This window comes from Halictus rubicundus, chromosome 7, assembly GCF_050948215.1.
Source record: "Halictus rubicundus isolate RS-2024b chromosome 7, iyHalRubi1_principal, whole genome shotgun sequence".
In the NCBI taxonomy this organism is placed as follows: Eukaryota; Metazoa; Arthropoda; class Insecta; order Hymenoptera; family Halictidae; genus Halictus; species Halictus rubicundus.
This window is the reverse complement of record NC_135155.1, coordinates 10,993,859-11,008,626: the sequence shown is the minus strand read 5'-3', so window position 1 is coordinate 11,008,626 and position 14,768 is coordinate 10,993,859. Positions and strand designations below refer to the sequence as shown.

At 42.9% G+C, this 14,768-nt stretch overlaps 1 protein-coding gene across 1 annotated transcript in view; it reads right to left on the bottom strand.

Moving 5' to 3' along the window:
* Nucleotides 1-11,926, bottom strand: part of Blo (bloated) — a 164,919-nt gene extending 152,993 nt beyond the window's left edge. Inside the window, exon 1 of the mRNA XM_076790117.1 lies at nt 11,202-11,926. The gene's annotated coding sequence lies outside the window, so the exon portion shown is untranslated. The remainder of the gene's footprint in view (nt 1-11,201) is intronic.
* Between the last annotated feature and the right edge of the window lie 2,842 nt (nt 11,927-14,768).

The window sequence follows — 14,768 nt, the reverse complement described above, 5'->3', positions numbered from 1 at the left end:
GCTCCGAGTCAAAAATAGTATTTTAACAGAATCGGCAAACTTTCGTCGTAAAATATTTCATTTTATTTCTTGGTAACAACCTCTTCGAAAAACTTTCTTGCGCACGATCTTTTTCTGTAGAAAATTATTTTCCAGAAATTATACGATGTACCCATTGCCGGAAACTTTCTTTTACGAAATATTAGAAAAATAGCAAAAAAAGAATCACGTTCCAACAATTATGAATAAAAACTTACTGTATTATCGTTTTAATTTTAATTTCATTCAGGAGCATCTGCTACGAATGCTTAAAGCTTTTTCTATACCTTCAAATGAGACTGATTCATCTGAAATTGTAATTATGAAAAATTTGCTAGTAAACTCTTTCTTTCAAGTACATTGTTAAATAAGACCAAATAATTTCAACTGGCTGGCAAAAAATTAAAATTTAGATTCTGGGTCAAAATCGACCCAACCATCCGTCATTCGATGGTGAACAGGTTCTGCAATCCCCCGATCGCTGTTTGCAAATCGATACCACGATGAAACGCAAGAAAGTAAATAACAAAGAGGTTGGGGGGGGGGGGGGAATCGTTTGTTTTTTCTGCGGCTCTGTTTCGAAATCGAATCCGATTTTTTCTCGAATCGCAGCAGGATCGGCCAGTGACAAGAGTGTTTTCGCGTGTTCGCGCGACAAAGACGCGTTGTGCTCGTTGCGTTCGTGCGCGAGCATGCGCATGTGCCCCGACAATGATCGCGATGAACGCGACGGGGTGATAATGGTCCCCATTGTCGTCATGCAACCCGATGAGACGCTCGAGATACGTGCAAACGGTCTATTGACAGTTTGCCGGGATGACGATGACGGTGCGGAACAGCGACAATGACTTCGTGATCGTGCGATAAGCTACCTCGTATTTTCTTATTTTACCCCATCTTTCGTAAAGCGTCATGCAAAGCTATAATCTCGGATTCCGAGCATGACGTCGGTACATCCTCTTATCGATTCTTTAATCGGAACGCAACCCTCCGGGATCTCGTTGCACGGTCCGTTGCGGTCTCGAACTCTGTCCGTGTTGGTACTTTTCATAAAGAACAATGGCTTGATTTTTCATTTATCGAGTTCAAGGCGGCGTTTATTCTTACAATTAGTCATAGTCCGCGGGGCTGAAGAATTGGACCGCGTCAGGTTTCCAACCGAAAGATAACGTTTCGACCTTGTTCAAGCTTAGTCGAATGTTCGAAAATTGCGAAATCAAGCAGCATGTGAGTCTATCCAAGTTTTAATTGTATCTTTCGTATCCTAACCCGTAAACTTTTTTTTAATAACCTATTCGGCAGTAGGGTAGGAAACCATATTACTGTGGGGGTATCAATTACTGTGCCCATATTATATTAGATATCAAAAAAGAGATATGAAATATATTAACTGATTTTAATGAAAAAAATTTAATATCCATTATTCTTTAAAAATAAGTATAATTAATATGGCCACAGTAATTGGGTCCCTTACCCTGCATTCATTTATTTAGCGATTATTCGAACGATATCCCACGTATTCAAAGTAAGTACAGTGAATTCTCGATATATGTCAACAACACGGGACTTGCCAGCGACATATATCGTCCAGGAGATATTATTCCCGTATTATGTTTACACTGCCACTGTTCGGACGCCGGTTCGAAGCCTCTCGAGCTTCGCGGCCCCTCAAGGGGTATACCTCGCGGTAGTGGGGATAATTCCGCGACGTTTATTATCCAGCTCTTGGCGACATATATAGATTGTTATCGGGTGATTGGTAATTTGTACTTTGAGGTGTTTCGATGGCCCTACGATAACTTTGTTTGCGTAACTATCAATCACTGAGATACCTCTGTGTCTGTTCGTTATATTTATGAAAAGATTTAAAAGAAACTTTCGCTCAGCTAGAGTTCGGTCAACCGGGCACTGCTAAAATGTGGTTTGTGCAAACGGGGTTCCACCGTAATTGATTTCGATAATGTCCAGGCCACTGCGCGTCCGATCGAAAGTGCCGGCAGCGTTACACGGACGGGAAAAAAATCGATAAAAAGACCTTCGGGGGTATCGATGACGTCGGGGACCGGATCGGGCGCAGCACTTCTGCCAGTTCTGCCTAATGAAAGCCAGACGAGCTCTCCGATTATCATTCGGGAATGCGAAGAGGCCGGCGGCTCCGATCCTTTTCCGCGGAATCGCTCCGGCAAAGAAGCGGATCCTCTCGCGCATGGGATCGCGCGCCGCGCCACGGTTTCAGATTCACCGCGCGTTTCGCGAGTATCCGCGAGGGATCTCGGTCGCCCTTCGAGGCAGCAGCGGTGACCTCGTCCTCTTCTTCATCTCTCAAGGCCATCTAATCGCGACACGTCCGTTTCGAGCACGTACCAAAGGGTAAGTCCCTGTCGCTCAACGACTTTATTAGCCCTTAGGCGGAAGGGACGGGGCCGGACGACTGCCAACTTTCAAATGAGACAATTCGCATGATCGCGATCGCCGGATTAACCCGTACATGGGGGACCTTTAACGACTGCCGAGATCGCCGTGTCTAGGACGTATCCTCTTGTCCGTTCATTTTTCTTTTCTGGATACTGTTCCAAACGACGGAGAGGCCGAGCGAGACAAGAATGCTGAATAGAAATCACTGTGGAACGTTACCGCAGGCATCCGGAAAATTTATGGAACGTTGGGGTAGGTTCTGTTCGTGACACGAACTGTACAACATTTTTGAGGAACGTTCTAATATTGGAGGTTCTGATTGGAACGGATAAAGAAACATTTTAGACAGCCATAGTTTTGGTTTCAATGGGACTGTTGTAGGTCTATTGCAGGGACAGATACTGAATACTATTGTATTAAGTGGAAAATGATAATACTGGGCTGAATATATTATAGGACAATCAGGTAGCATAGTTAAATGTAGAATAAAATTAAATGGATCTGGAAATTTTATTTATACTGATATTCAACAACATCGATTAACTCACCAGTGAGCAAATAAAATTATTAAAGCCAAAAAATATATTCGTTTTCAAAACATCTTTTAGAGCATATCTGAAGGTAAATTGAACAATTTTATCCATTTATTTTAAGTCAGAGTATGTTAGTATAGTTTGGTCATGAATTTCTAAAATATTTCTAGTCTAAAGAAATTCCTTCTTGGATTGTTTATTAATATCAATCAATTAATATTTTCACTCGAAGAACCGGTGATTATGAACGGGGATATGCGCATCAGCGAAAGGCTAAATCCATGCGTCCATATTAGGCGAACGAATCCTCGCGACCGAGGTCCTCTGCCGACGATAGTTCTCGGACTGTCAGAATGCTGACCCGTTGCCATAAACCGAACGACAACGTGTCTCTGTTCTTTCTTTTTCTTTTTTTCATTTTTCCTTCCCGAGGAACCTGGGATTTTCGGTTGGATCGTCGTCATCCCCTATCCTCTCGCATGCTGCACCCTAATCGTCAAATCCGACCGTACGACCATACATCTAGTTGTAAAAACGGGATTGAACTTGAGAAGCGCCAATCGAGCCAACTTTTTGGAGAATAAAGAAGTGGTTTTTTTTTCGTTTTGACGCAGAGAGGCGATCCTTTGTGACGATGACGTCAGACACCGTGGGTAATAAAAAGCGTGATTCTAAGTCGCACATGGAGAGAAAGAATCGGGGAGAGCGGCTTTATGGCGTGGACGGTGCGAAAATATTTAGCTGCCCCTTCTTTACGATTGGCATCGCTTTGTTAATTAATCGCTGGTGAAGAATTTTCGATGATCTCAAATGTTTCGTTCTGAGAAGCGCCGATGCCAATGACACTTGCGTGTACGACACCTGATCGAGAAGAAATCGAAATATTCTACGAAGATAAGGAAAATAAATTTTATTTCCTTATCTGTAAGGAAAGTATGTATTAACAGTGTATAGTAACAGTGTTTATGACAAAAATTGTTATAGTATAGTATAGTACAGTATAGTATAGTATAATATAGTATGGTAAAGTATAGTATAGTATAGTATGGTAAAGTATAGTATAGTATAATATAGTATAGTATAGTATAGTATAGTATAGTATAGTATAGTATTAGTATATAATAACAGTGTTTATGACAAAAATTGGTATATATAGTATAGTATAGTATAATATAGTATAGTATAGTATCGTATAGTATTAGAATAATAAACTATTTTGCAGCTAAATATTTAACTGGAAATATCAGTCTTCACAAAGAATATAGTATGAAAATATTCAGTTCAAGAATATAATGTAAAATGATAGCGTCTGTAAAGAAACAAAACACAAGATTACCATTCAATTGCAATTTCCGTGTGTTCCTAGACATGATCTGGTTCAGATGTGCGCGATGGAAGATACGAGTGTTACTAAATTAGGACAACTTTAATTACGAGGAAGAGAAAACGTGCGACTTCGTTAAATTTAGCTGGATTTTCCCGTATAAATAATACATTTTGCAATCAATTCTACGCTCATGATTTTCAAAGCAGAACTAGTTTCGAGAAAATTGTTTCATTCAAACCTGATTTATACCGCTCCTCGATTCGTTAAAAATCATGCATAAATATTTATCGCGAATAGAGGCAACACTCTAACACCAGTTAATTGGTCGTGAGAATTGGACCTGAGAATAACGCAGAATTCACTCACAGATTGATTCATGTTGATTTTATGCAAAATAAACGTTGTGCCAAATGTAAAGAACAGGAGGCAAATAGGAATTTCCTTTAATAATTTCAGAAACTTGAAAATATATCAACGGTTCTGAGATTTTCGAAACTCTTCCACTGCTTCGTGTTTCACTTACTCAATTTTGTCTTAAATGCATGAAAGTTTGTTGTACAAAAATTTGGTCGAATGCGAAAAATAACTCTTAAAATTGTTAGAGGAGAAATTTGACACTTGTCCGACCAGAAATTTTTTTCCGTTCATCTTTCTGTTCCTTCTTCTATTTTCAGGTATTCAAGCTATTCAAACAACCATAACTTCCGTTACTCTCACGAATTTAAACAAGTCCTTTTCCAGACGAATTTCTAACCACGCGGGCTTTAACACTAGGCTTACGGAGAACTAAAAGTGACAATTTTGCATTCATTTATAAAAATGTCAAGAACGTGCTACCCACATTTTTAGCAATATTTTAAATATAATAGGTACCCAAAGATATAAATTTGCTAAATAATTTCATGTGTAGGCATGCTTAGAACCTTAATAATTTTAAATTAAAAATATTAGAACCCGTCACTTCGACGGGTCCCGTGAACCTAGTGTTAGGAAAATGCGAAAAATTAATTTGCTCAAGATTCCAGACCAGAGAAAATATTCTCGCAATCGACTTGGACTATTTTTATTTTGCATAAAGATCAGCAGTCTGGTGGTCAGAGGTTTCCGACGCTAACAGAAAAAAATAGGTACGACGGAAATCAATTTCGCATGACGTTCGAGCGTGGAGCAAGCTTTTCTGCGTGGGTAATCAAGAACGCCGACAATAAAGCAGCGCTACAAGAATGTACGATATGATTCCCTAGCGTTCTTCGACCGCGACTTCGGCGCAATAAACAGTCACGTGTCTCCCGTAAATATTTAGCACCTTCCCCTGCCTGTTTTATTGTTCAACCGGCCGCTGCGGCCCGTCCATTCAATGATTCAATGATAAAATCGCGGGTTCGCGCCTGGAGCAGCCCGTCGGTATCCCGTCGGCTGTTTCTTTAATATCGTCGAAGAAAAATGGCGGGCAATCGCCGGAAAAAAAGTTAACCGGAATGAATCACGTGATTGCGAGCTGATTCTGTCGCCTTGAGAAGTAAATTAACGCTTTCATTAAATTCTTTCAAAGAAAAAAAAAAAAAAAGAAAAAATCAATCTGGAGAACGATCAGTGATTCGACATGAACGCTCAACTATTTCACCTGCGTATATTTTCGCCAAGGCCAAACAAATAATATCAGGGATAAAAATAATAAATTCATCAAACTATTTCAGAGAGGTAAAGTAGAGATTATTAATAGGGAACATTTATGCAATAGAAAAATTTAGAAACAGAAGTTAAATAAATATGTGTTTCTTCTTTCATTAGTTTGAATAAATTGGAAATAATGTGATAATTAGACTACGGATGTTTGTGCAATTTGCAATCTTTGTAGACAAATTTTAAGAAAGTGAAATCGAATAAGATTTTATTTTCCGTCTTTTCAGATCTGAAATAAATTCAAATCGTTCTAAATTCTGTCGATTTTTATATTCTAGTATTTTTGGAAAATTTTCAGAAATTTACATAAAGATCCGCAGTCTAGTAATAATATTCTTACATTCTTCTAACGTGTTCACCGATCTGTGTTCTACTTTCCTGTTTGTGATACAATTGCATAAAATCCAGTCTAATTAACAGTTACGTGTGATTATGTTATATTCGTTTTTCGACCACCGAATGGAAATGCATATTTTTCCCCATAAGCGTCGACACAGACGAACATGAAGGTAATATGAAATTCTACTGCAACGTTCAGTTGGGTAATTATTGCGCAAATAATTATTATACCACGCGAACGTAAAAGTACGCGAAAATAACGAGCAAAAACAGAGGTGTAGTAAAAAGTGATGCCAAGATGACAAAAAGAGTTTGGCGAATTATACTACAGAGGATTTTTGCCCGATTATTTATGGCGCGACTATATAAACGTTCTCGATACCGGGGAGAAACAATAAGACGGCTATGAAGATTCGCGGGGACTTGTTTTTTCACTTGTTACTCGTTTTAGGGCATTCCACTGTGAACCAATTTACCTGCCGCATTTCACGGTGTAATATCGAAGCTGACTAATAAATTGCTGCGAACGTCGTAACTGTTCCTCAAAAGTCCTCGTTACGCGCGGCTATCAACGAAAACACGTCGTTTCGAATACGAGTATGGAGATCCTGCGTCCGAAGCAGGCCACTCGCGGATTCTGAATTTCGAATGTTTATTGCACGTTCGCGATAATGTTGTTTACATTCCCGAACGACCTTCCCGCGAGAAGAAAATTTATGTACAGTATGCTTTGTAATAAATGGCACAAGGCAGAAATAATAAATGTGCTTGCTCACACAGGTACAATTATTATCAGAGATCGCAGCTGTTAATATATCGTAGAAAACACGGTTTTAATCTCTTTGTAGATATTTATAAAATTGTAAGTATGCACAAGTATTCATAATTAACTAATTACTACTAGAAAGCCGTGAATGAATTTGACAGAATCTTTGTTCTTGAAGAACCTATACCCGCACTATTTTTTAGCACGCTTTCTGTGTACAGAGTTTCCTCGATAAGTGTCCAAAACACGGGTCTAGCCACGGACATATATCGGCCAGATTATGCTATTCTTTGATCCATATATCGAGACTTATCGAGAAACATATTGACATATATCGAGAATTCACTGCATATGCTTGTCTGATCATTACTTTCCTTTTCTACTCGGGGCAAATTCCGGCATTCTATGAATTTTACAAATACTAACTAACAACTAATGTTATCAGTTGACTAACACAGCACAGTGCTATTGCCCTTTGGCTTCAATTTAATTACGCCGTCCAAGTGAATGGTTAAAAATTGCATCGAAGATTTTTATGAAGCAGTTTACAAGCCTCAGAAACTCATATCGCGTGCCGATGGTTTCACCATCCCGACACAGCAACGTAAAATCTATTTTAACCTTTCAGAATTCAACATCGATATTCTTGCGTTGCGAAAAAAAAACTCGAAGCGAGCGAATGGAGTCGCAAGGGAGTCGTTCGATCACTTTCGAAGATTTCCCGCTCGATGGGCACCGCTCGCCCGAACGCGTTCCTCTGACATACTTCGACTACAGGCAAGGTCGAAGGTTCATGACCCGAATCCTGATCCGCAATCATTTCATTTTCGCAATAGCGACAGGTCTATGAACGATTGGAAGGTCTACAGAAAGAAATTGGAATGCACGTGAATCAGTCAAGTGCCAATTTATTTGATCTACTGCAACCTTGTTCATTCAATTCGAAGACAAACAATTCGCTTTTAGGTAAGAATTTCAAAAATAATTTTTAGAACGACTTGTTTGACCACTATTAAATTTATCAAGAGAGTCTAACTGATTCCTTTTGAAAAGACAATTAACTCTTTCTACTGAAATGATGAGTGCTGCTCGTATGCAATTGTTACATTATTGTAGCACTGTATGCAGATACAGATCAATAATACGTATTTTTATAAACTTTCAACATAGGTGGGTATCAAAAAGTTTTTTCCGAAATTTCAGAAATCTTTCAATTAGTTAATTGTTCTAACTTCTGGAAAGGATCGTTTGGTCGATTTTGTGAAAAGTGACCTCCCCTTTTAAATAGCGACAAAGAGTCACGGCAGCTCCGCGCCTGGGTCTCAGTGGACCCAACTAAGGACAAGCACGTGTTTTGCACCCTCCGTGGGCAATCTGGGTCATTTATATTCGCGACTAATATTTTTACCTAGGTTTTAAAAAATTTTTTAAAATTCTAATCTAAAAAATTGGAGATCCTATTTTGACATATAATCTTTAGAACGTCAAAAACCATTAGTGGGTAGAAGTAAATGTGAGAAAGAAAGAAATTCGAGGGTGAAATTTCGCTAAGGACCTTAAACGACCGGGGTTGCCCGCGGAGGGTTAATTTCTGAGTCGATCGCGTTTTGGAAGTACGGCCGCGTCGCGGCGACGTATTCCCGACGCAGTATAAAAGACGAGGGATTCGGTCACGGGTGAGCCGCGGGGATTCGCACGTCAGATCGAGGCGCGATCTTCATTCCGCGAAGCTCGCTGCGAGCGGACAGGCGAAACAAAAGAGCGAGCAGAAGAAAGGGAGAAAAGAGAAGCAAAAGGATTGAGCTGTTCATAAGCCCTCGCCGGCGTCTATTTCTGGACTTAACGAGGGACGTGTCGAGAAGGACGCTGAAACAGGACGACGACGTGCCTCGTAACTGTGTCAAGCTCCACGTGGCCCTTTTATTGCGCGTCAACATCGGCCCGAATTTTTATCCGAACCGAACGCGTTCAGACCCCCATTTCCATTCCGTTCTTGCTCCTCCTTTTCTCCGCCGGACTTTTCCAATACCAGCACGCTCCCATGAAACCGAGCTCCGTTTAATTTATTTGCAAACAACCCGCGACCGTCTGGGAATGCTTTAATTTTTCGAAATTTCCAAAGTGCACACAGTCGTCCTAACGAGAGCAAAGAAAGCTTCTTTCGTACCATCAGTATGTATCAGAGTGCGGATTTCTATGGGAAATGAAAATGATCTGCATTCTGCAATAATTTCAACTAGTTCAACGCAATAGTATTGGTAAATTCTTTGAACGTTTCTACCGTTTTGCACACGATTCGCTCAGTTTTGTCGTAGTTTGCTTATTTGTCATGCTCACTTGTCCAATTAATTGCACCGGTTCCGTATGATCAAGGAGGATTCTTGGCCCATTCCGACACACGCGCGATACGTCATCCAGTTGATCGTGATCGTAAATGTACACTCTATAATCGACAATTTTACTAAAAAGAGCAATGTTGATGTTCCCGTGGAAAATTTTTGGTTTCTTCGTTTCATCGCATTATGAATATTTAAATGATGGGGTAAGTCTATATAATCTGCACGATTAATCTGCACAGCTTTTTGCAAAAAGTCTGAATCACGTTTATCCAAACCAGTCCGGTTAACTCTCCGTAGCCCGAATGTTGGTTGTGAATGCAAACAAATTTCTGTGACTTCGAAATAGCAAATACCACCCTTTCGATAGAAATTAAAAATGAATTGACAGTTTAACAATAAATTGAATTTTAACAATGCATAACATTGATGCTTGGTTTAGAATCAGATACAAAAGAACAAGATACTTTTGTCAAATTGTGGCTGAAGTTACTTCAAGGGCAACTTCAAGTTACATGCAGCTGTAGGGGGTCAAAAATTCATTTATTCTTATCAGCACGAACAAACCGAACATTCCGCTTTCTGAAAATCATCTACCTAACAATCGCTACTAGAGTCAAAAATTTAATTGTTCTTGGACAAGTTCGAAGTAGATAGTCATTAAAAAAAAATCGCAATAATTCAGCCCTGCCCGTCTCACGATCACGTGTCTGTTCCAATAATCAAAATTCCAGGCCGACAACGGTTCGCGCAAGCGTCCGATCGCGTCAACGGAGCGTTCGCTCTCATCTCGCGTACTGCTGATTAAAGTGTCGGTTAAAGCGCGTTAATTGATCTCCGGGCGAACGAGACGTCGCCCTCCCCGCCAACCTAGGATTTCTGGTTTCCCCTATCGTCGACAAGATCCAATCTACCGGTAGAGTAAGTCGCGTTCTCGTCTCTAATCTATTCGCAACAACGAAAGTCATTTCCCTTTCGATTAACGTTTCCCGTTCCCCGGGACCGTTTGACGGGGGCCGACGCGACGCGACGCGACGCGAAGCGACTTGATGTCGCGTGTTAGATGTCCCGCGCCACGACCGCGATAATTACAGTGATCTCATTGTGAACGTGATTTGTCAGTCAGCCCGTGGGACGTAAATACGTGTCGTCGTGCAACGGGGAACGTCGCGACGACGTTCTTCGAGGGAGGAAGACAATCTAGCCGGCCGCCGCGGCGCTGAAGCAATTTGCAACCTCGTTAGCGGATCGTCTCACGTGTTTCGCACATCGTCGTCGCTCGGCCTAATCGCAAACACTCCGCGAGTGTTTGCAGCCTGAATTTCCCGAAGGCCTCGCGCGACACACCAGAAGCCGTACACGAGCGACATACAATTTACGTAACACGGATGGACAGATCGACGAAGACGACGTTCCGTTGCACTGGCACTTCAGACGGAGCGGCGTTCGGTGGATCTCGGTGTTCCGATCCCTCAAAGATGACACCTGTTCGCGGGCCGATCTCCTTGAACGAGCGCGCGCGCGCCACTTCCCGTCACAGCGGTCGACGATCACGGTTATTCCCGTGGCAAGATGGATGGGAGAGACGATCGAACGTCGGCGACGAGTCAATCCGCCTGGCCGACAAAGCTCTCGGGCGGAGAGACTCGTCCGAGACGACGACGACGAAGACGAGTGACGGACCGATCCGTCACCGGGACGAGGATGTCACGCATTAGTCCTCGCGAGCACTGTGAACGCACCCGGCAAATGGCAGACCGTTCGAATTTCAGAATTCAATTTACCTTCACTGGCACGGTAGCATTCCGATCGGTAGTACCTCTGGTGTGCTCTTTAAGGATATCCCCCTTGACCGCGACGTACCAGCAAGAAGAGGATCGAACGAGGATCGAGGGAGAGGACCCGGCTCGCGTGGTTCTACCGAACAAAACACTCTCACGTACAGCAACTGTCACTGCCACCGTGGCAGCCGGGTGTCTCGTCCCGTGGGACCCGGCGAGACGAACACCTTGCGCCCGATCCTGATGCCGCGCAACGACGTCCTAGCGACGATTATCATCGATCGGCTAAGAGGCACAGCATCCCCTAGATATTCTCTGGCTCGCTTCCCTTCTTCGCCCTGGCTAGCCTACTCCTTTCTCTCTCTCCCTCTCTCTCTCTCCCTCTCTCGCTCTTCTTCACTGTTAGGTCGTTGGACACGCGCTAACACTCGTTACCAAGAACCAACAACTTTATCCGAACCGTCTGGCAAACACTTGTTTCCCCGAAAGGTCACTGGCTTCGTAGCTGAATAACCACACGCGTGTTCGTTTTTCTTCGAAAAAAACGATCTCGGCGATCGATCGGAACGATTCTCTCTGAGCTGAGGTCGAACGGGATCAAAGTGTCCCCGGGGTAACCCGGCGCTGTACCTGTACAATATTCACTAGGAACGACTCGCTCGCACCGATTACGGGGTCGTTAGGTAATTCCGGACCTGCGACGCGGACTTAGGGGCTACCACTCCTTCGGCACGCACCGTTCTCCGCCGAGCGCCGAAGAACTAATAAAAGCTGGGACCCAGCTTGATACTGCGTAGGCCGCTTACTACTCCTTCCACCGCGGCTCCGTCCTATCCCACCGACGTACCGGACCGGGCCCCGACAGAGACAGGCAGGAGAGAATGCACGGACGAACAGACAGACGGACGAACGAACGCAGCACGGATGGACGGTGAAACGGATGAAGCAACGGACATAAGGACTTTAACAGGTATACACACACGCCGCTCGGGTCTGGTGCACCGATGCCCGGGTACTCCAGGCGAGGCTGATGCTGTGCGCTGCTCTCCTCTTCTCTTCTCTCCTCTCCTCTCCTCTCCTCTCCTCTCCTCTGATCTCCTCTGATCTCCTCTGCTCTGCTCTGCTCTGCTCTGCTCCGCGATGTTACCTGTGCTCGTTGCTCCTGATGCACGCGTTGTTGCTGCTGCTCCCGCTGCCTTTGCCGTTGCCTTTGCCGTTGCCGTTGCCGCTGCCACAGCCGCTTGGAGAACGTCACTCGGTCAAGGTCCCACACCGAAAACCAGCGCAAGTGAACGCCGTGTCTTTGCCGGGATGCCCGGCAGATCCGCCAGAGTCTGGGCTAAGTCTTACCTGAGCGTATACTGTAATTTGTGATACAGGAAAAGACATTGAATTTTTGGGGGTGGGGATATTAGGTTTGTTTAGGGTCTGCAGCAATAGCTTCTTCGTTTGTCGCTCTGGCACCTTGTGAGTCAGATAATTGGTGACACACATTTGAAATCAAACTAACTTTTCTGTGATTGGACAGATAGACGATGAGATTAGTAGATGATGTGTAATCAAAATTTTGGAAACATTGCGTTTACTTCCTAGCCTATCCTATCCCCTATCCTAGCCTATCCTATCCCCTATCCTAGCCTATCCTATCCCCTATCCTAGCCTATCCTATCCCCTATTCTAGCCTATCCTATCCCCTATCCTAGCCTATCCTATCCCCTATCCTAGCCTATCCTAGCCTATTCTAGCCTATCCTAGTCTATCCTAACCTATCCTAGCCTATCCTAGCCTATTCTATCCCCTATCCTAGCCTATCCTAGCCTATCCTATCCCCTATCCTAGCCTATCCTAGCCTATCCTAGCCTATCCTATCCCCTATCCTAGCCTATCCTAGCCTATCCTAGCCTATTCTATCCCCTATCCTAGCCTATCCTATCCCCTATCCTAGCCTATCCTATCCCCTATCCTAGCCTATCCTAGCCTATTCTAGCCTATCCTAGTCTATCCTAACCTATCCTAGCCTATCCTAGCCTATTCTATCCCCTATCCTAGCCTATCCTAGCCTATCCTATCCCCTATCCTAGCCTATCCTAGCCTATCCTAGCCTATCCTAGCCTATCCTATCCCCTATCCTAGCCTATCCTAGCCTATCCTAGCCTATTCTATCCCCTATCCTAGCCTATCCTATCCCCTATCCTAGCCTATCCTAGCCTATCCTATCCCCTATCCTAGCCTCTCCTAGCCTATCCTAGCCTATCCTATCCCCTATCCTAGCCTATCCTATTACAAAAAAAAAAAAGAAAGTAAAAGTTGCTTTTCGCAATCTTTCATTTGAGCTTGCAACGAACACCTGTGTAATGTGTTTTGCAGATCCATGTAAGTTATGTCATCGATGTTTATGAAAATGTCATCGAAGTTGGTTAATTGGTTTATACAAACGATTACAAATTGTGAAAGTTGCCGAACAACGGAATAAAACGGCAAAAACAGGCTGAGAATCGTGGAAAACTGTAATTTTCACCATTTTCAATCGTTTCTCCCTCGAAAACCAATCAATCAATTTCGACGAAATTTGTCAGCTTGTATACGATTTCTATGGATTTACAAAACACATTTTTCTAAATTTCCGTCACCAGCCGAAATAAAGAAGTTGTAAAAGGCAACTTTTACTATTCCTTTCGTTATTCGGACTGATCGAAATTTTTCCAAAATTTTCATTACCAATAACCCTTAGCGCTCGAATGGCGACTGTAAGGCGCCACCAAGAATTGCTGTATTATTATTCAAAATATTTTTTGCATTGTAAAATTTGTTTGTATTTAATAAATTACTAAACACTTCAGTATTGTACGAGTAAATTGCACCATTTTCGTATATACAACATATATAAAAAAAATATGTAGTAGGGAAATATTCTAGGTCGGAAGAAATGTTTCGTTTTCGAGTTAAAATAGCTTCGAGTGCAAAGGGATAATAATCTAGTTCACTATTCCAGCTTGGCGGAAAAACTAAAGTAGTTTGGTCCGTTTATGAAAAAAGTTATGGTTTAAAGTATCATGAATTACGAGACTGACTGCATTGATTTTGACTTGTCACTGTCATTCCAAAAGTAGAAACTGACCCTACTTTCTCCGCTTGAATCATTTTGGATGAGAACGATTTTTACGCTTTTCATTGTGGATGAATCATGGGGTTGTACATCCGAAACGAAAAATTCGCCTTTAACGTATCCGACCAGCGTGTCTTCATCCTCTTCGCCACCTGCTAGCTTATTCGATCACCGCTATACTTGGCGCGAGACACCTTGGATCCTCGACGTGCGAGGGTGGCGGAGATCGTCTCGTGAACTCGATTCGCTCGTGGAAGAAGGTGGCCGCGAAGGATGATACTCGGCCGACGGTTTACGGATTGCGTTGGTTAACACCGGGGATTGAGACATCGAACGGTAGGCGATGATCTGAGAAAATGACAGAAGCGCGGGCCGCGGGGAGCGCCGCCAGAGCCGCAATTCACAGAATATGGGCCGCGAGTGGGTTCCGTTGGTTCTGGAAAGTTACGTAGCGGAATACTGAA